Consider the following 23,186-nt stretch of genomic DNA (forward strand, 5'->3'; position numbering starts at 1 on the left):
CTGCTTCTAACACATCAACTTTGAGGATAAAATGTTCACTTGCTGCCTAATATATCCCACCTACTAACAGGTGCCGTCATGAAGAGATCGGTTTTTCACTTCACCTGTCAGTGGTCATAACGTTATGCCTAGTCGGTGTATGTATGTATCACAAATAAAGGCATTCTAGTCTATAAAGAAACAATCATGAAAAATAATGTGAATGTAAAGTGAAAGCATTACAACTTTAAATTTATACCTCACTGCTTTTGATTGAATTCCAATCCACCTTAATCAGCACTGTTCATGTCAGAGTGCAGAAACAGTCTGTATATGTGCTACACTGTTAATCAGTAAGACCAATCTGCAATCATTAGCAAGCAAGCTGCTTAATTAATTTCTCAGGGACTAAAGAAGTCTCGTTTGTTTAATTAGAAGCTTCTACAGACATAGCAGTACATCCTCACTGTCTGTCACAGGCCAGATCTTTTCTCTCCCCTGCACAGGGGTGCTGTAGGGGTGAGGCCATCCTGTAACTAACAAGGGCCCTAATTTTTTATAATAAGCAAAGAAGCTAAGACAGAGAGACATTTAAGAATTTTACTGTTAACATTTACATTTAAACTCTTAAATAAGGCTGTTTCAAATGTAATGCTGTTCTTATTAAGGATATAAGTATGGTACCAAATATTGAACTCCACTGTATGCAAAATGTTGCATGCATGTCTGCACAGTGTTTATTTTTCACAGTTGGCATGGCCTGGGGTGGTGGGACCCAATGTGCTATTTTTTTCATGGGACCCAAAATCCCTGGCAGCAGCCCTACCCCTGCATTCAAGTTCTTTATTGATTTAACTACCATATTAAGTTCCAGGATATGTTTAGCAACACAAACCCTTTTCAGGGCATTATAAGCTTACTTTATTTTATTTTAAATAACATTCATTCATTCATTGATGGTATTCATTGGAAAGTACAGTGGTAGCTTAGTGGGTAGAGCTTCAGACAGTCAATCAAAAAGTGTGAGTTCAAATGCCAGCTCTGCCATGCAGACACTCTTGGGCCCTTGAGCAAGGATCTTGACCCTCTCGTCTCCAGTACTGCTGTACAATGGCTGACCCTGCGCTCTGACCCCAGCTTCCAAACAAGCTGGGATACACAAAAAAAGAATTTTGTTGTACAGTATGTGTCAATGTATATATGACAAATAAAGTCATTCTGTTCTGTTCATTGTCTGTTTTACCACCGCTTTATCCTATACAGGGTCATGGTGGGTCTGATTCACTAGGCAAAAGACAGGAAACACCCTGGACAGGTTGCTGGGCATCGCAGGGCAAACCCACACACACCTAGGGGAACCGTAGTATCTCCAATTAACCTGACTGCAAGTATTTTCACTGTCGAAGGAAAATCCACACAGACAGGACCAACCTGGGAATCAAACCCAAGACCTTCTTGCTGTGAGAGCCACTGCAATGCATTTTAATGAACCATTAACCATTTTTATGTCTAACAATGTTTTCATCCTTACATACAGTATATGCTTCACTTACATCAACAGCTTCTGATTTTACTACAGGTACTGTAGTAAAACACTTCTGATATAAAGATTTATCCTTTCAAAACAAAGATGTGGCTCCTTATGGACGTGAAAGCTGGACAATAAAAAAAGCAGGACAGTAAGAATTTAACTGCCTTTACTGTCTTTGGTGCTGAGTGAAGACTTTTGAGAGTACCTTGTAGGGCAAAGAAAACAAACAAATGGATCCTTAACCAAATCAAACAGGGACAATCAGTAGCTTGGTGGGTTCGATTTCCAGATGGAGTGGTCCTGGTCTTTTGTGTGTGGAGCTGGCATGTTCTCCCCTTGCTTGCAAGGGTTTCCTCTGGGTGCTCAGATTTTCTCCCACAGTCCAAAGACATGCAGTCAGGTTAACTGGAGATACAAAATTGCCCTATTATTCAACCCCTCCCATCGCAAAATGGGTTTAATAGCAAAATTTACAAAATCTCAATAAACCAATCAATTCCTTTACACCAAGTGGGTCGAATTATTTAACTATAGAATATTGAATGATATAAAATATATATGACTTAACAAAATACAAAAGTCAGAACTAAATATGTCAATATGTCATAAATGTCATTCAGATCATTTCAAGTAAAAAAAATCCAGTGAATTTTCAGATTTTGTCTTCATGAAGTTCAGAAACCAATAATCCAGAATAAGCAAATAAATGCAAATTGTATTTCTAAGTCTCTGATGATCAATTAATTTAAAACACATGATAAATACTGATCAGTATATCTAAAGAAACCATAAAAAGATAATGAGACACTGTAAACTAGGGATGTCCCGATCCGATCTCAAAGATCGGGATCGGGGCCGATCAAGGCATTTTTTAATTGATCGGAATCGGCTTTACTAAACCCGATCTTTTGTGTTACGTCAGCATGTCCGCTGTGTGGAAATACTTTAAATTGAAAAGTAAAACAAGTCTAACAGTGAAGTGTAACGTCTGCAGTGTGAGCGTTTCACGAGGCGGTGGGAGCAGAGCTGCGTTCATGTGTGAGAGTGTGTGTGAGTTAAGGATCACACCGGTTTACAAAACAACGTAGTGATGCACTCGTTTAATAAAGAAATAAATGCACAGTATATTCACACATTGTCGGGAGCAGAACACTTTATTAACTTCTTCTGTTACGGTACCGAATAGCCGACAGTTGAGTCAAGCACGCTATTTCATGTTTTATGGAAGGCCTAAAGGGTCAAAACACACTCACTTCGTGTACAAACGTCCATCAAACCATTGTCACAATACAAGCACTTTAAAAACTGGCTTTCCTTCATAACAAAAGAGCCTTTCCATTTTATTTTGGTATTCAGGTTTTACTGTAATGCTTTTAAGTAACTTTTTTTCTTATATTCAAGTTAAGCTGCTACACAGATTTCTGTTCATTTTTAGTGTATCACTGCATTAAACATTTTTTTTCTTTGAATGTAAAGTTTAAAGTAAAACTGTAATTATCTCACTCATTTTGATTGATTTTGTAAAAATACAAAAACATTAAGCAATAGCTTGGATGCAGCATCTTTCCCTTCAGCACTGCAGAGCTATTTAGTTGTTAAACATATACACTGGATTAATTTGAATAATTGTAATGTACTTGAAGTGTGCACTGTGTGAACAGTATTATCTAGTTCTTATCTAGACAATATCTAGAAAATACAAGTATCGGTTTGAGAATCGGTATCGGATCGGGATCAAAATTAATAATCGGGATCGGTATCGGGAACAAAAAAACGTGATCGGGACATCCCTAGTAAACACTATCAAAGATGGTGTTATCAAATCTTTGCTGTAATACCATGCTTGACTTCTCATAATCTGTGAATATTGCACCTTCTCATGAGGGCAGGTAATGATCTAGATGATGATGAGTACAGAAAGCTGGAAAATGAGGACATCTGGGGTGAAAAGAGGACAAACATTCTGCTGAGTATGGAGGGAGTAAATGCTACATTAACAGAGTGCTGAAGAGTCGTACAAGCACATCTGTTAGTCAGTTAAGTGTAGGGCACTGCAGGGCACCGCATGGCACTGCTGAGGCACACAGACCACCAGCTCATGTTTAAAAGCTTACTACAGTCGGAACTGAATGGAGGTCAAGAAACATAAAAAAAAAGTCTGATGATCCTCTCTGCCATATGCCCTCCGTTACCCAGAGGTCTGAATACGATGCTGGCAAATGTTCCTTTTCATGTGCTGATGCAATAAGTTCCTTTTTCTACATTTTATGGGCCAAAACAATTTTTGGTGGAAGATTTACAGCAATTTACAGATATTTTAACCCATCTTTTGTCAGGTACAAGTACAACATATGCAAAAGTTGACAAAATGCAAAAATCTGTGCTGTTGATTGGTTGGCTGGCTGGTTATTTGGCTGATTGGTTGGCTGGCTGGTTGTTTTTTTAATGCATTTTCTACCCATTTTCCTACCAATTTAGCGTAATCGATTTGTCTTCCACTGCTGAGGGATACCCGATTGCATCTGAGGGGAGCATGTCGCTGCCCATGCCTCATTCTGCACAGGCGTCTCTTCTGCCAATCAGGGTCCTTACACAGCATATAAAGATCCCACCCACACATAGTCCGATCGTCCCACCCTAGTAGATGCGTTGGCCAATTAGTATCTGCTGTAGACACTGCCAATTATGCCCGCCAGATGGAGCCCAGCCGACCGGTGGCAACGCCGAGTTTCGAACCGAGGAATTTCGAACCGAGGAGTTTAGAATCTCAGTGCTGGTGTGCTAGCGGAATATCCCGCTGCGCCACCTGTGCGCCTGGCTGGCTGGTTGTTTGATTGGTTGGCTAGTTTGTTGATTGGTTGGCTGGTTGGTTGGTTGGCTGGTTGATTGGTTAATTTAAAATATTTTTATATTCATTTTTTGGTCAAATTCAAACTAGCCAATCCACTTAATGACCTGTTTGGGGAATTTGGATGACAGTACCCAAAAAAAGCCCATATATACATGAAATGAAGTTACACTACTCCTTAAAGACAGTAACCCAGGTACCTGTGCTGACTATAGTTTGTTCCTCACAGTGGTAATGATTATATATTGTACTACTATTCAACCCTGAGTGCACCTACATGGTAAGCGTACCTAATAAAGTCACTTCTAAACGTAGGTGCAAAGTTGGTGTACCTAATAAAGTGGCCATTGTACTAGGTCAGTAAGATAAAGCTGTATTAAAGACCATTACAGATGGACTACAGCCCTATCATTAGTCTCATATGGAAATGGCTTTGTTTGAGGCTCAGCATTTGCACAGTATTGAAAATGCCTTTGAGGTTTGGCATTTCCCTGATATGAGGAATGCATTTCCCTCTCTGTGCTGCTATTAATCTAGTCGATTTGTCTTCAGTGAATGCTGCATGCGGTAGCTCCACCACTGAAAAAGGCAATCCAGCTGCTGAAATCATATGTGGAATTTCCATGGAAACCAGTCATGATGGGAAAGTCTAAGAAGAGAGAAAACGGCCTGAAACTAAAAAAGCTGGGTAGAGAAATACTAAAGGAATTCAGAGGGTGAAGAAATGAAATCTGACAAGATGAAGAATTGAAAAATGAGGTAAGAGAGGAACGGCAGAAGAGATAGAGAAGGACATGAAACTAGCTTAGCTGTGCAAAACACACCAGATTGAATGGAATTGCTCTGGGGAACAAGCGTGGACTTGCCAAGTGGAAAGACGTTGGACCAGTATATAGATTCACTGCCTAGTACTAACTCCACACTCCCTCTGGTTAGCTTCTGACCATATGTAAAGAGCTGTTCTTTATCTAGCTTTTACTGAGAAATACACATATATGAACTAAGAAATTAAATCTAATAACACATTTTCTCTAATACAAATAATATAGGGATCCAAGCATATTGTAAGAATTCTACAACAGCCAAATAGTATGGAAAAAGTCCCAAACCTATAGGGGCTAATATTCGACCTCTATATAACCTTAAAGAGCAACACCAGCTACCTTAATTCCTGTTGCCACAAAATATAAAGAAATCAGGTTTTCAGGTTTTTCAGGTTTGATCTCATTGCTTTGTCAAGTAAAAAGCATTGGGCGCCCAGTTGGCATAGCAAAATATTCCACTAGTGCACCAGCACTGGGATTCTGAACTCTCCAAGTTCGAATCTCAGCTCTGCTACAGGTTAGCTGGACAATTGCCACTGCCTGCAGCAGACAAAATTGGCCCCTGTTTGCTGGATGAAAAAAGACAGGACAAAAAAGTGAGTGGGGTTTTCAACGTTGTGTAGGACCCAGGTTAGAAGCTTGAGGTGCCTGTAAAGAAAGTGGAGTAGAGCCGAGATCAGCGTGGCCCCACATGCAAATCCAAGTATGAACGAATAAGTTGTTTTGACATTTTTACAGGTAAAACCTACTACTGCTCTGATGTTTGGGTATAAAAGAAAATAAACAGTTTGGGTATACAGTCATTTATGAGCAAGAGTTGGTCACCACTTTGCTAAAAACTGTGTAAGCAAATACTTCAACAATGTAAAAGCCTTTCTTAACACAAATAAAGAATTTAAGGATTTTATCATCTACCAGCTACCTTAAACAATCATAATTATCAAACCTTAACTGCTTCACTTTTCACTTGACAGAGAAAAAAATCAAGGCTGAGTAATTATGTGCAATATACATAAAGTAGTAACTGTTAAAAGAAAACAGTGATACCTATAGCTATATACACTGCCTGGCCAAAAAAAAGGTCACACCTTCTAATATTTGGTTTGACCGCCTTTAGCTTTGATTACAGCACGCATTCGCTGTGGCATCGTTTCCACAAGCTTCTGCAATGTCACAACATTTATTTCTGTCCAGAGTTGCATTAAATTTTCCCCAAGATCTTGTATTGATGATGGGAGATTTGGACCACTGCGCAAAGTCTTCTCCAGCACATCCCAAAGATTCTCAATGGGGTTCAGGTCTGGACTCTGTGGTGGCCAATCCATGTGTGAAAATGATGTCTCATGCTCCCTGAACCACTCTTTCACAATTTGAGCCCGATGAATCCTGGCATTGTCCTGAACCTAGACCTGACCAACTTCAGCAACCCCAGATCATAGCACTGCCCCCACAGGCTTGTATGGTAGGCACTAGGCATGATTTGTGCATCACTTCAGCCGCCTCTATTCTTACCCTGATGCGCCCATCACTCTGGAACAGGATAAATCTGGACTCATCAGACCACATGACCTTCTTCCATTGCTCCAGAGTCCAATCTTTATGCTCCCTAGCAAATTAAAGCCGTTTTTGCCGGTTAGCCTCAATGACAAGTGGTTTTCTTAAGGCTACACAGCTGTTTAGTCCCAATCCCTTGAGTTCCCTTCGCATTGTGCGTGTGGAAATGCTCTTACTTTCACTATTAAACATTTCCCTGAGTTCTACTGGAGTTTTTCTACCATTTGATTTTACCAAACGTTTAAGTGATCGCCGATCACGATCATTCAAGATTTTTTTCCGACCACATTCCTTCCTCGCAGATGATGTTTCCCCACTGTCCTTCCACTTTTTAATAATGCGTTGGACAGTTCTTAACCCGATTGTAGTAGTTTCAGCAATCTCCTTAGATGTTTTCTCTGCTTGATGCATGCCAATAATTTGACCCTTCTGAAACAGATGAACATCTTTTCCACGACCACAGGATGTGTCTTTCGACATGGTTGTTTAACAAATGAGAAGCTACTCACTGCATCAGTTAGGGTTAAATAACTTGTTGCCAGCTGAAACATAATCACCCATGCAGTAATTATCCAATGGGAGGCTCTTACCTATTTGCTTAGTTAAATCCAGGTGGTGACCTTTTTTTTGGCCAGGCAGTGTATTTAGAGTCACTATCTACAGTTCATTGTATTATAAAAAGATTCAGAGAATATGGAAGAAGTCTGTGTGTAGTCAATATTAAATGCCACTGACCTTCAATCCCTTAGCTAGCACTGCATTAAAAATTAAGAATCAGCTATACAGTTGATAAGTTAAAATATTAACTATCTTGTATCTTTACTGTTACTTATAACATACAAGTCAACAGTCTAAATCTAAATGATTTATCACGTCTAAAAAAATTTACACTATAATTTATCCCAACTATTAATCTTGTCAAATCCAAATGAAGCTAATAATAAAATTTCCAGGTAAAATGGATACTATTACATTCAGAACCTGTTTAACTCTCTACATCCCTCCATTACAATCATTTCCCATCAAATTTTTTTTATAAAATGAATTCCCTAGGAGTAAACATGTGCCTCTCTGCACCTCAGTGCTTCCTATTTCCCCTTTTCAACAGTGTTTCCTCTGATTAATTCTTCCTTCTATTCATTTCTCTGTTTACCCCCACTGCTAATGTAAGACGTTGGTTGGCGTTGCGTTTCCAGTACAATTGTCAAATGACTTCAAACAAATCGGCAAAATCTTGCACAACACAAAAACATTCTTTTCAAAGTCTTTTAACCTGTCAGAATCTTAACTGAGCTTACTCAAGCATGAGTTCTTTATGGTTGTGAAATTACCTCTGGAGGTAACTTTTTTTTTTCTTGGCTTGAAGCAAATGTTTCAGAATAATAAATAAGCAGCCAGGGGTGTAGAGGCTTTTAAATGAGATCAGTCAGGTAGAACCACATTTGAAGTAAAGACCTGCTGGAGTGCTCCAGCATCTCTGAAAAATTGATTTAGTTCCCCAATGTATTCTCTCACAACCTAGCTTTAACTAGAACCAACTAAATCTATTATATTTCTATATTATATTTTAACATAAAAGCATTGTCAGTCTCACATATCTTCCTGATGTTATGTATATACACACAGGCTTTCAGCAGGATAATGCTTCAGGAATGGTTTGAGGAGCACAACAACGAGTTTGAGGTGTTGACTTGGCCTCCAAATTCCCCAGATCTCAATCCAATCGAGCATCTGTGGGATGTGCTGGACAAACAACTCTGATCCATGGAGGCCCCACCTCGCAATTTACAAAAGTTAAAGGATCTGCAGCTTACATCTTGGGGTCTACTGGAGTCCATGCCCCAATGAGTCAGGGCTGTTTTGGCAGCAAAAGTGGGACCAAGACAATATTAGGAAGGTGGTCATAATGTTGTGCCTCATCGATATATATACACAGATCAGCCATAACATTAAAACCACCTCCTTGTTTCTACACTCACTGTCCATTTTATCTTTGTAGTTCTACAATTACTGACTGTAGTCCATCTGTTTATCTGCATGCTTTGTTAGCCCCCTTTCATGCTGCTCTTCAATGGTCAGGACCACCACAGAGCAGGTATTATTTAGGTGGTGGGTCATTCTCAGCACTGCAGTGACACTGATATGGTGGTGGTGTGTTAGTGTGTGTGTTGTGCTGGTATGAGTGGATCAGACACAGTAGCTTTAAGGGCCCAACAGTGACAACCTGGCAGTGGTGTGACTTAAACCAGCAACCTTTAAATTACTAGTCCAGTGCTTGACCACTAAGCTACAACTGTCCTCATAGGGCACCAATCCATTGCAAAGCATCACTTGCTCACATACTTAGTTATACACTTATTTACTCACACCTAGGATAATTTAAATAAGCCAAATTAGCCAAGGGAGAAAAAAATCAGACCAGACTGCTTAAATTCAGAAATCAAGAACAAGGCCGCTCAGTTGGCGCAGTGGTAAAGTACGCTAGCACACCAGAGTTGGGGTTTCGAATACATCGTATCGAATCTCAGCTCTGCCTTTCCGACTAGGCTGGGCGGCAGTATGAACAACGACTGGCTGTTGTTCAGGGTTAGGGGTAAGAAAGTCGGATCTTAGGTCCTCATAACTGGTGCGACTGCGGCCCCTGCTGGCTGACTGGTGGCGCCTGCACAGGGCTGAGGAATAATGCTGATGGGGGTGTGGCCCTCCGTACACAGTGCCCGTCAAGTGTATGAACTCGACTCGTGCAGGTGAAAAATGCAGTCTGTACTGACTGTACGTGCCGAAGGGGGCGTATGTCAGTTGAGAGGCGTCCTCAGTCAGCGGTGAAGGGTCGAATCAGTATAGAGGACGCATTCAGGGTAATTGGACACGACTAGACTGGGGGATAAAAATTGGGGGAAAAAAGAGGGGGGGGATTCAAACCCAGGTCTCCAGGATCCCGCAGCCTTTAGTTGCTGTTAGTTTCATAATGGTTTTGTTCTGTTCATTCTGTCAAAACACACATGCATGGTTTTACAACACTGTGCAAACTGGTTAGCACTGAAAGCTAAGCTTTTGTGACAGACCAGTACTGGAAACACCAGTCTAAAAACCATGGGTTGATGTGTGTACCCTTCAGGATTATCTGTCTGCTACAGAATGTGCTATGTAATCTTCTTTAATTATTGGTAGAGAGATGAGCTGCAGTAAGATGATAATTTAGGGCTATTAACTCAGTCAGATAACATGGTGACATGCAGGACATACCACTTGACAATGGTCCTCACATGCAGATGTTGTAATTAAGGCAGCTACGGACAAGAATAGCACATTGTGATTATAATGCTGCACACTGTACTTGTATGCTTTTAAATCGAATGAATCTGGTGATGCCATAATGCATTACAATAAAGACTGGCCTATCTGGTTCCTGCCAAAGCAAAAATTAATCACCATACCAACGGAACACAGAAATGTAGAATCTTTGTGAGCACAATAAACAAGCTGTGGTGGTTTGTTGGGGGGGGATTCTGCATTATCTGCACCACAAGGCCAATATTGTAAAACCAATTAACAATGAATTGCACAAAGCTACTTGGGTATTAAGAAATGCAAATAGAATTGTTAGAATCCTCCACTATTTATTTAAATGAGGTTTAGTTTAGCACAGTACAGCCCTGCAGAAATGAGTTCTTGGTGCTCACATCCTTGGTTTAAGGAGCGTCAGGATTTGAGCGAGTTTGGCTAGGGCCAAATTGTGATGGCTAGACGACTGGGTCAGAAAACTGCAGCTCTTGTGGGGTGTTCCCGGTCTGCAGTGGTCAGTATCTATCAAAAGTGGTCCAAGGAAGGAACAGGTAAACCGGCGACAGGGTCATGGCCGGCCAAGGCTTACTGATGCACGTGGGGAGCGAAGGCTGGCCCGTGTGGTCCGATCCAACAGACGAGCTACTGTAGCTCAAACTGCTGAAGAAGTTAATGCTGGTTCTGATAGAAAGGTGTCAGAACACACAGTGCATCGCAGTTTGTTAGTATGGGGCATAGCCGCAGACCAGTCAGGGTACCATGCTGACCCCTGTCCACCGTCACAAGCGCCAACAATGGGCATGTGAGCATCGGAAGTGGACTACAAAGCAATAGAAGGAAGTGGCCCGGTCTGATGAATCACATTTTCCTTTACATCACATGGATGGCCGGGTGCGTGTGCGTCGCTTACCTGGGGAACACAAGGCACCAGGATGCACTATGGGAAAAAGGCACGGTGAGTCAATGATAGTTTGGTGTATTCAGTACCTCTTTTGGTCTGCTTCCCTTGTGGGTCACTACTGTTATACCTGGCTTTGTGTGCCTGGCTTTGGTTGAGTTATTAGTTTAGAGTAGTTCAGGTTTCTGTTCTTTGGTTGTGAGTTATTCTTTGCGTCATAGTTCTAAGAATGATCTGGGTTGTTCAATTCTGTGTGTAGCCATATGTTCTGTGTTGTTAACGTGTCCTGCTACCACTTTAAGCCTTTCTTTACAGAAGACATATAGCATATGATCTGTGCTTGATGAAAATCTAGGTGGGTTCAGGTTATACAGTACAACATCCATTTTTTTGTAATGCAAAAATATAATAGAAATAAAGCTATTTAATCAATAAATTCATTTTTACAAGCCGGGTGACCTTTACCATTTATCTGCTGTACAAAACGATCTACCAGATTGTGACTTTTACAAATTTTTGCGTAACAATAACACTTTGCCTAGTGATGTATAATAAATCTAACGTGATATACTGTACATAGTGGCATTTAAGTATTAAGATTGTTTATCTCCTAATGCAGCTTAATAGCACAATGTCAGTTTGATTTACACATGCAGCGTGAGTGATTCACTAATACGTTTGTACATTACCCACTCATTACTGAGCCGACAGCGCTTTCATATCAATTATTTAAATCGGCAAATGTTTCCTCTGTTTGGGATGCCTGTTTAATGAAGAGGTGGAGTCGTTTATTACCAAGGTATATATTTTAATGACTGCAGTAGAAATAACTTTAGTTAATATACTAAAGTATACAGAAACTCCAGAAAGTTCTGATTGCATTTTCTCAACAAACACAATCTAAGATTAAAACCTAAATTGCTGTTTACCATTATTAGGGCTCTAGATCTAGCGCTCTAAAGACACAATTGCCAAGCCTGAGGGAGGGATGGATGGGGTATAACCTAGTTGCTGCTACAGAACTAACTTCTACTGATGAGGGTGCAGATCATATTCAACAACTGTACTTAACAGTGCCCAGAGAAAATCATCATACCATATCAAAATTCTGGCCTTTTGTCACATTATATCATAAAAACTCTAAAAATTTCCAGATGTATTTTCACATTATACCCCTCATCGTTAAAGTAAAAGTCACACTTTTAATAAAAATCTCATTATTATAATTTAATTAGTAAAATACCTGGTTTAGATAAGTAACCAGTCTCATACACCAACCATTATAAACTTGATCTGGAACCAGAGATGTTCACAAAATACGAGTCAGAGTCAAGTCACAAGTCTTTAGGCTAGAGTCCGAGTAAAGTCACGAGTCAATATAATATACACAAAACATATATTGGAAATGTAGCGTAGAAATAAACAAATAATATGTACGTTCAGATAAAAAACAACAACAGATTAGCGACTGTATTAAGCTGTTTTACTTAGTGCCTTTACTTTTACCTTACCTTGTTCCAGATGCCGGAGCGTTATTAGAGAGCAGAAAATGACACAATCAGAATGTACATCATTCTGATCGTGTCATATATACAGTGTATCACAAAAGTGAGTACACCCCTCACATTTCTGCAAATATTTTATTATATCTTTTCATGGGACAACACTATAGAACTAAAACTTGGATATAACTTAGAGTAGTCAGTGTACAACTTGTATAGCAGTGTAGATTTACTGTCTTCTGAAAATAACTCAACTCACAGCCATTAATGTCTAAATGGCTGGCAACATAAGTGAGTACACCCCACAGTGAACATGTCTAAATTGTGCCCAAAGTGTCAATATTTTGTGTGACCACCATTATTATCCAGCACTGCCTTAACCCTCCTGGGCATGGAATTTACCAGACCTGCACAGGTTGCTACTGGAATCCTCTTCCACTCCTCCATGATGACATCACGGAGCTGGTGGATGTTAGACACCTTGAACTCCTCCACCTTCCACTTGAGGATGCGCCACAGGTGCTCAATTGGGTTTAGTCCATCACCTTTACCTTCAGCTTCCTCAGCAAGGCAGTTGTCATCTTGGAGGTTGTGTTTGGGGTCGTTATCCTGTTGGAAAACTGCCATGAGGCCCAGTTTTCGAAGGGAGGGGATCATGCTCTGTTTCAGAATGTCACAGTACATGTTGGAATTCATGTTTCCCTCAATGAACCGCAGCTCCCCAGTGCCAGCAACACTCATGCAGCCCAAGACCATGATGCTACCACCACCATGCTTGACTGTAGGCAAGATACAGTTGTCTTGGTACTTCTCACCAGGGCGCCGCCACACATGCTGGACACCATCTGAGCCAAACAAGTTTATCTTGGTCTCGTCAGACCACAGGGCATTCCAGTAATCCATGTTCTTGGACTGCTTGTCTTCAGCAAACTGTTTGCGGGCTTTCTTGTGCGTCAGCTTCCTTCTGGGATGACGACCATGCAGACCGATTTGATGCAGTGTGCGGCGTATGGTCTGAGCACTGACAGGCTGACCTCCCACGTCTTCAACCTCTGCAGCAATGCTGGCAGCACTCATGTGTCTATCTTTTAAAGCCAACCTCTGGATATGACGCCGAACACGTGGACTCAACTTCTTTGGTCGACCCTGGCGAAGCCTGTTCCGAGTGGAACCTGTCCTGGAAAACCACTGTATGACCTTGGCCACCATGCTGTAGCTCAGTTTCAGGGTGTTAGCAATCTTCTTATAGCCCAGGCCATCTTTGTGGAGAGCAACAATTCTATTTCTCACATCCTCAGAGAGTTCTTTGCCATGAGGTGCCATGTTGAATATCCAGTGGCCAGTATGAGAGAATTGTACCCAAAACACCAAATTTAACAGCCCTGCTCCCCATTTACACCTGGGACCTTGACACATGACACCAGGGAGGGACAACGACACATTTGGGCACAATTTGGACATGTTCACTGTGGGGTGTACTCACTTATGTTGCCAGCTATTTAGACATTAATGGCTGTGAGTTGAGTTATTTTCAGAAGACAGTAAATCTACACTGCTATACAAGCTGTACACTGACTACTCTAAGTTATATCCAAGTTTCATGTCTATAGTGTTGTCCCATGAAAAGATATAATGAAATATTTGCAGAAATGTGAGGGGTGTACTCACTTTTGTGATACACTGTATATATATAATTGTCACACATAACTAATGTTGCTGACTTTAGTTGGACACAAGTCATTTTATGCGAGTCCGAGTCATTTGAAACAAGTCCGAGTCAAGTCTAAAGTCGCTATATGTGCGACTTACGTGAGACGCGACTCGAGTCCCCATCTCTGTCTGGAACAACCAATAACCTTCCAGATTACATACTGGGCAAAGTGGCCCACACCTAATATCAGTGTCTGGCCAAGTCAGCGCCCTGAGCCAAATCTGTGGACGGACTTGAAGAGAGCAGTTCATTGCTGGTCTGCAAGGAAGAATGAGCAAATATTCCTCAATCTAGGTGTGCAAAGCTGGTAGGGACATAATCAAACAGACTGATGTCTGTAATTAAAGCAAGTCGTTGCTATAACAAATGCTCTACAAAGTACTAAATAAGGGGGCTAATCACTTTTCAAACCGAGTTATTATAGTTATAGTTATTATCATAGTTATATACTGTAGTAGTTATAAGAGGGATCTTCAAAAATATTTTTTTCTCTTTTTCTCCAATTTTTCCCCCCAAATTTCTTGTTAAATAGACAAAACTACACCATTTCAAGGACTGATAATAATAGAAAATAACACTGTGTTACGTTCTTGGGCATAACAATGGCTCGGTGGGTAGCACTGTCGCCTCATAGCAAGAAAATCCAGGGTTTGATTCCTAGGTGGAGCAGTACAGGTCTATTCTGTGAAGAGTTTGTATGTTCTCCCCATTTCAGCACGGGGTTCTTTTTTTTCCCGTGTGCGCCGGTTTCCTCCCATAGTCCAAAGACATGCAGTACTAGGTATGAATGTGTGTTTGCCCTGTGACCGTCTGGAAACCTGTCCAGGGTGTTGTCTACCATTCGTATGGTGAATTGTACCCACCGCGACTCTGAATATGGATGGATGAGTAGGATAAAGCGATGGTAAAACAGACTAAATGAACGAATGTTTTGCTCTTGCTTACACTTATATCTGTAAGTCTTTTTTAATCTGAATCCATCAATACATTCATATCAGCAAACAACAAAAAATTCAATACCAATCTAATAAGAGCCCGAGTTCTTTGGCAACCACACTTCCCATTAGCATTCAATGAGTGTGCACAAAACAGTAGGCCTGCGATTGATTTTTAAATCCAGTACGCAGAGCGCAGCAGATGCTCGTGCTGTACTCCCACATGGCCCAGATGAGGTTAAAAGTGAGAAATGTTATATGATAACACACACCGGAACAAAAATATCAAACAGGGCATATAAAGCAATGAATATTGAAATCTCCCCAAGCTATTCATTTTCCAGACCAGAGTCTGAGCCAAAGAACCTAATCTTGGTCTTAATCTGACCGACCTTGCATTGATGAGTGAAAGGTCTGATTAGAACCCACTAACAGACATTCAGCATTTCTCCAGATGGAGGTTTTATCCTCTAATCTCTGCCTAATGAAGAAGAAAGGAGCAGTGACTGTGTTTAATCAGCACACAAAGACTTGCACAACGACAGACACAGAGCCAAAGATGCAGTTTGGCGTCTGCAATACTCCTTCCAAACCATAAACTCCAATACCCAGGTGAAATTCTGTCTGGATTCGGCACACCATAAAAGCTGAGATGAAAACTACTCATACTAATAAGGTAATATATAATATAAGGATGCTCTGTGGCACAGTGGCTCAAATATGCACTTTGTTGACTATTTGGTAAACATACTCATATGCTAGCACAGATAAGTCAGAATCTAAAAACCCGCACAAGCTAAAACTCTGACAGAATCAGGAGTCAGTGCAGATACATCATCATTATACACTCAAATACAGCTCATATAAAATCATTATAAACTCATTTATTTGTCATCTTAACTGTGACAGCAAGGCCATTCTTTCAAGTAACACTGGCAGATGGATGGATGAATGGATGGATGGAGATAAGGACCATTTTGTAAAATGTTGTTAATTTTGTTAATACTATTGAACCTATATCTAACAGACAAAAGTAAAAACAAAATGACTTTTAATGTTTTGGTTGACCAACTAAGATTTAGGATCTGGGCCATTTTATGTTTGCCAGAATCAGGAGTCATCATAATACATCATCATTATACACTCAAATACACTCATATAAAATCATTATATAGTCATTTATTTGTCATTCTAACTGAGCCAGCAAGGTCCTACTCTCAAGTAACAGTAGCAGAAGTAGCTTTGATTGAAAATAAATTAACTAAAAAAAGAATGGATGGATAGATGGATGGCGGGGTGGATGGGTGGATGGATGGATGGATGGCGGGGTGGATGGATGGCGGGGTGGATGGATAGATGGATGGCATTTTGTGAGATGTTCATACACCTGATTATTTCATTCTTTCGATGGTTTCATATGAAGTGGTTCAAATATTGCTGCATTAATTTAAGTGCTTTGTTTTTATAGACCACAAAATGTATTTAGAAAGTAAAAAAATGGCAACCTTGTTATAATTCCAATCAGTGTATGATAATTAGGTATTAAACAGGTATTCTTTCTCTGGAGAGAGTCTTTATGTCATATTACAGTAAGCTTAGTCTTGTTTGAAAAAGGAGAGTCCTCACATTTGCACAATCCCTAAGATTAAAATGTTAGCTCAATTAAAACATTGGGCTCTTGGGTAGTAGCCGCACTAAACTGGAACACACCAGACCGTCAGTGCTTACATTTCAAACTCATGAGTTTAAATATCAGCTCTGCTATCAGCCAGCCAAGCTCCTATATGGTATATAATTGACCTGTCTGGGGCTTGATGGACCAGAGGGGGTTCCTCATAACTGCTACAATTACAAACTCTGCTGGCTAATACTGGAGATCGGTACGTGATTCTCTGTACTTGATACGGAGCACCATTTGAACCTGCCTTGTTAAGGGGCATGTGTTGGTTAAAGCCCTCTTTGGTCAAGAGTAAAGGTTCGCAGCAGTAGAGGTGAAATATGATTGGATAATTGGATAACCATTGGATGAACAATTGGGGGGGGGAATGCATGAATGACCCACTTTCTACTCTCAAAACTCATTTTACGTATCAAACAATAATAAATTGAGGCACTAATTACCACCTCAATCCTCTAGGGGTTCTAATACTGGGTCAGTCAGGTTTAAAGCATTAAGAAGGACCATGAGTACAGGATTTGAGAAGTGGAGAGAGGCTACCTGAAACATTTTACCTTTAAGATAATCTTAAAGATTAAGTTACCATGTTGTCAACTTTGGTTATTTAAGTACCAGGTAAAAATATGACAACAACGACAGGCAGGAGACTGTCCACTGTCCAAGGAAAGTAAGTGTAGTACTATCCACTATAAAGAAATGTCTAGTCTGGCAGTATAAAAGATTACAGCTTGTGTTCAGTGGGAAATGGTCCAGTACCAGCATGGTCTTCAAATGATAAGATGTTAAGATCAGAGAAAGAAGAGAATCTCAAGCACCGTTTTTGAAGATAAAATAAGCAGACGCTTGACACCATCCCTGCCAATTTGTCATGGGAAGTGAAAAAAAAAACATGAAGAGAGGAAAGTGTTCTCTAAAGTGATCCATGTCTTTGGCAGAGCCAGAAGGTGGAGTGCATAGAGTGATCCAAGGAGGGATAAAGTCAGCTTTCTGAAAAGCAAATGAAATGTTCCAGTGCACACCTGCGTCCACTGTCTGAGACTGTGACCACGGGGGGTGGATGAGATTACCGGTATTAAGGTTCCTTCACATGACAAAAACATGTACTTGGTACAATTGGTTGCACAATGTGAGAGAGTATTGAGAGTCATTCTTGTCTGACCAAGAGAAAGGATGCCAAATTTCCTAAATGTATGAAGAGATTTCACCAACTGTACCTAAGGCACCACTGTGCCACCTCACTCACTCACTGTCTTAACTGCTTATCCAATTAGGGTCGTGGTGGTGGTGGGGGGTCCTGAAGCCTATCCCAGATTTTCAATGGGCGCAAGAAACACAGTAACACCCTGGGCGGGGCGCCGGTCCATCGCAGGGCAGACACACATACACACCCATTCACCTACAGGGCAATTCATTGTCTCCAATTATCCTGAATGCATGTTTTTGGACTGTGGGAGGAAACCCACGCAGACGGGGAGAACATGCAAACTCTGCACAGAAAGAACCCGGACCGCCCCGTCTGGTGATCGAACCCAGGACCTTCTTGCTGTGAGGCAACAGTGCTACCCACTGAGCCACCGTGCCGCCCACCACTGTGCCACCTGTTTCTAGTAATATATTGTCAATATGAGAGGTATTAGGGCTCGTCAGCTATACAAACTGTGTCCACAGAAAAGACCTTGATAATAGGCTGACAACTTAAAACAAGTGTGTTAGATAAGGTAGAACACTTAACTCTTCAATACTGTCCACCCAGACTCAAGCCTGACACCCCTGAACCCTTAAAATACTGTGTCATGTTTTTCCTGCTTGAACACACCCAGATCTGGATGTCACTTAGCTGATGGATTTATGAGTGTTGGGATCAACGAAAACACTAAATATGCAAATCAGGGAGACTTCCGCACCAGAATTAGGCTAAACTATGTGACTGGCAGCCAAACACACACACACTTGCTAGGGGGGTTAGCAATACACCCCCCCCACCCCAAACGAGACAGTATGTAAAATGCAAATAAAAAAAATGCAGTGTTCCCTCATACAGTATGAACCCAAAATATTTTATGTTTTTATGTTTTGTGTTAACTTTATTTCATTTGTTAATATACCTCCATTCCTGCATTTCAGGCCTGCAACACATTCCAAAAAAAGTTGGGACTGGAAAATTTTAGGACTAGTAATGAAATACGAAAGGCTGAGTCTTTGAAAAGCAAAGATGAGCAGAGGATCTCTACTTTGTCATATTGAAATGTTTAAAAACAATGTACCTCAAAGAAAGACTGGGGAAGGGATTTGCATATTTCTCCCTCTACAGTGCATAATATCATTAAACATTTTAAGGAATCGGGAGGAATTTCAGTGCGTAAAGGCCAAGGGCGCAAGCTTAAGCTGAACACGACTCATGAATCAAGAACCACGACTCAACAATAGCTGATATAACCACATGGGGAAGGGATTACTTTGGCAAATCTTTGTTAAGCACAAATGCACCTTAAACCTTTATTATGCAAAAAAGAAACCTTATGTTAACCATGTCCAGAAGAGGCGTCGACTTCTCTGGGCTCTGAGGAATCTGAGATGGACCATCACACAGTGGAAACATGTATTGTGGTCAGATGAATCAGCATTCCAGGTCTTTTTTAGAAGTAACGGACCAAAGATGAAAAGGACCATCCAGACTGTTATCAGCAACAAGTCCAAATGCCAGGGGCTGTCATGGTATGGGGCGATGTCAGTGCCCTGGGCAGAGGCAATTTACACTTCTGTGATGGCTGCATTAATGCAAAAAAAAAGTACATTGAGATTTTAGAGCAACATATGCTGCCTTCAAGACGTCAACTTTTCCAGGGACGTCCATGCATTTTTCAACAAGACAATACAAAACCACATGCTGCACACATTACAAAGGCATGGCTGCGGAAGAAAAGGGTACGGCTACTGGACTGGCCTGCCTGTAGTCCTGACCTGTCCCCAGTAGAGAATGTGTGGAGAATAAAAGCTAAAACACTAAATCACTTGATATCCTCGGTGCCAAAACATCTTTTAAGTGTGGTGAAAAGGAATGGCAACATTACAAAGTGGTAAATGCTTTATTGTCCCAACTTTTTTTGGAATGTGTTGCAGGTCTAAAATGCAGGAATGGATGTTTATTAATAAATGAAATGAAGTTGACCAGACAAAACATGAAATATCTCAGATTCATCCTGTCTGCAATCAAATAAAAGTCAAAGTACATGTAAGAAACTCTGTGTTTTTATTATTTGCATTTTCCATGCTGTCCCAACTTTTTCTGATTTGGAGTTGTACAATGCTAACCACTGGTAGCCTGTCTGATCACAGGCTAAAAAAGGCTTCAGTGGCTGGTTGGAATAGCACGTGGTTTGGTTTCAATCTCTAAATGCTTGAATGGATGATCAGTCATGCTCTCTGATATGACAAAACATATTAAATTATTAAAACAACCTTTATATGGTTACATTCCTGACACACACACACAACCACAAACACAATCAGACATTTCTCCCCCCAAAATGAGCCCTTGTCTTTGTCTCTTGGCTATATTTTCTCCTGATCTGTGTGGGAAGGGGGGGCAGCTGCAGCCCTCTTTGAAAAAGAAGATATCAGATGGGCTTTTTCTCAAGACACTGTGGATTTAGCAAAACCTACATGACCCAGATCAAACCCCAGCACAAATCTGTCTGCAGAGCTAGCCACCTAAAAAATACAGCTGCGATATTTCAGAGCTTCCCTAACATGTTTTAATTTATTTGCATTTAAATCTTTAGCACTGCTTTATCCTGGTCAGGATGGGTTGCGGTGGGTCTGGTTTCGCTGGAATCACTGGGCACAGTGTCAGTAACACACAAGACAGGATGACAGTCCATCATAGGGGCTTGGCCATCTGGATCATCCCCTCTCAGACACAGCCTATCACGACTGTAAGTAGATGTAAGTAGAACAGCTAGGGATTCGAACCCTGAATCCCAGCAGTAGTAGACTAATGTATTTGACCAAATATTTGACCAATATCCCTGATTGCAGTCGAGGCGGGCCTCCCCTGACCCGCGCGCAGCCCCTAGCGGAACCCCCTTTCACCCATGCACTCTGCACAGGCGCCTCTCTATCTGCCAATCAGGGTCCTTACACAGCATTTTAAAGACCCCACCCACATAGTCCGGTCGTCCCGACCCAGCAGAATCGCGTCTTCTGCAGGCACTGCCAATTATGCCCGCTAGATGGCACCTTTGGAATTAATTGGAATGTTGACTGGGAGTCAAACGTTTTTATTCAACATCATGCCTGACCTCATAAAAGCTCTTTTACTGAATTGGCACAAATTCCAACAGACACTTTGTGAAATCCTATGAAAAGCCTTTCCAGAAGAGTGGAGGCTGTTAAAGTTACAAGGGAAAAGGGGGCAAGATATTCATCTCCATAGTTTTAGAATAGGATGTGCAAGACGGTCATAATCAAGTGAACATATACTTTTGGCCATATAGCGTACATGGCACAAGGCCTCACCACACATTTACCCATTTCTTAGTCACATCGAGAGGCATATTAGATTAGTCAATCCACCTTCTGCATATTTCTGTAAGGTGAGAGGAAAGCTAAAAGGAGTAACCAGGGGAAATATTCTAAAATGATCGGACAACAGATTAAAACAGCCTATTGTCACTGGCTTATCCATAGTATTTATTTAAAAGTGCATAAATCAGGCACCCACGTGGCACAGCGGGACATTCCGCTATCACACCAGCGCTGTGTGATAATGGAACTCCCCAAGTTTGAATCTCAGCTCTGCTACCGGTCGGCTGGGGACCCACTAGCAGGCAGACAAAACTGGCCACTAATCTGCTGTGTGGGAAAAGACCGGGTGTTTGATGCTGTGTAAGGACCCTAGTTAGAAGCTCAAGGGACCTGAACAGAAGTAGAAGAATCAGTGTGTGACTCTCCACATGCAAGACTGGCCTCACGTGCAAGTCCACTGAAGTATGATCTAAAAAGAGGAATCATGGACTGCACACGTGTCGGAGGGAGCGTATAGGGGTCCCCAGCAGTGGAAGTCTAATTGGCTACACTAAAATTGGGAGATAAAGGGAGAAATGCCTAAATAAAATAGCAAAAAAGTGCATGAACCAATTCAGTTTAAAAGGCCCGCTTTGCCGTTCAGGTGGCGCAGCGGTAAAAACACACGCTGGAACCAGAGCTGGAATCTCGAATACATCGCTGAGCGGCCACATGAACAACGATTGGCCTGTTGTTCAGATATGGGTGGGACTAAGTCGGATGGGGTCTCTCCTCCATGACTGGTGCAATTACGACTCTGCTGGCTGATTGATGGCGCCTGCACAGAGATGAGAAAAAAGTGCTCTTAGGATGTGTCTCTCTGTACACAACGCTGAGCTGCACTGCACTCGTCAAAGTGTAGGTGATAAGATGCATACGGCATGCTGCCCACAAGTCGTGGGTTAGCTTCGTTCTCCTCAATCAGAGCAGGGATCGGCATTGGTGGAGAGGAAGCATGACGCAATCGGGCAATTGGACGCGCTAAAAGGGAGAAAAGGGGGAAGAAAATGCATAAACAAAATATATTGTTAAAAAAGGGCCGCTCTGACCCTATTCTACTAACGCTTTCTAAACTGTTAAACAAGTGACAGTGATAGCCAAAGCCTAAACGGTGGCCGAGAGCCATAAGAAATCAATAATCGCTGGCTGGTCAAAAGGCATTTACACCAGACACTGAGCAGACCTGCCATACTGAGCTACTCCAGAGTCCAGAACAAAAGCACCGGGCACTGCCAGACTGGTAATTAGTGTTTGGTGGGTGGGCTAAAGTTGTCATTCATGCCCAGCCAAGGGTGCCATGTTTCCAACGGTAACACCAGCTGCTGTCGGAGACCAGCTGAACCCGGTCGGTACCCAAAAGGAAGGATTTACACCCTGACCTGCAAAGGCTGCTGAGGGATGTGAGACAGATTTGCCCTGGCAGCTGTGTAAACTATTAGCAGTGATGAAGATAAAGGAAGAGGACAGTGTGAAATGAAAAAGGCAGAGTTTGAGGATCCTGAACGTACATGTAAAATAATAAATTGTATTTTGTACAATGTATAATGATGCATTAGGCTTTATTGTAGTGACAGTATACATTTAATTTGATAGCATGTGGAAGACTTGTGGAAGATTCTATTTAAAATACAATACGATCCATTTAATACAGTTTATCATTTAAAATAATGATTTTAAGTTCAGGGTTATGAGGAACCTAATGGTTTTATTTACAGGTTCTATTTTTTTTCTTTCAGCTGTATTTAGAAGTCACCAAAGAATCCCTGCCATTCCTGAAACAACCCTTCTTATTTTATCAGAGTCTAAGACTGGCACTAAGAGCACTCTGATAAGTGCACCTTCCAAAGATGGATGTTCAAATCGGCACACGGAAGG

The 23,186-nt window shown here is 41.3% G+C and overlaps 1 protein-coding gene across 2 annotated transcripts in view; it reads right to left on the reverse strand.

The window, feature by feature from the left end:
- The window catches only part of myo16 (myosin XVI), a 313,223-nt gene that overhangs the window by 260,394 nt on the left and 29,643 nt on the right, over positions 1-23,186 (reverse strand). The window lies entirely within an intron of this gene.

The sequence above is a fragment of the Trichomycterus rosablanca genome, chromosome 12 (genome assembly GCF_030014385.1).
Source record: "Trichomycterus rosablanca isolate fTriRos1 chromosome 12, fTriRos1.hap1, whole genome shotgun sequence".
NCBI classification, from domain to species: Eukaryota; Metazoa; Chordata; class Actinopteri; order Siluriformes; family Trichomycteridae; genus Trichomycterus; species Trichomycterus rosablanca.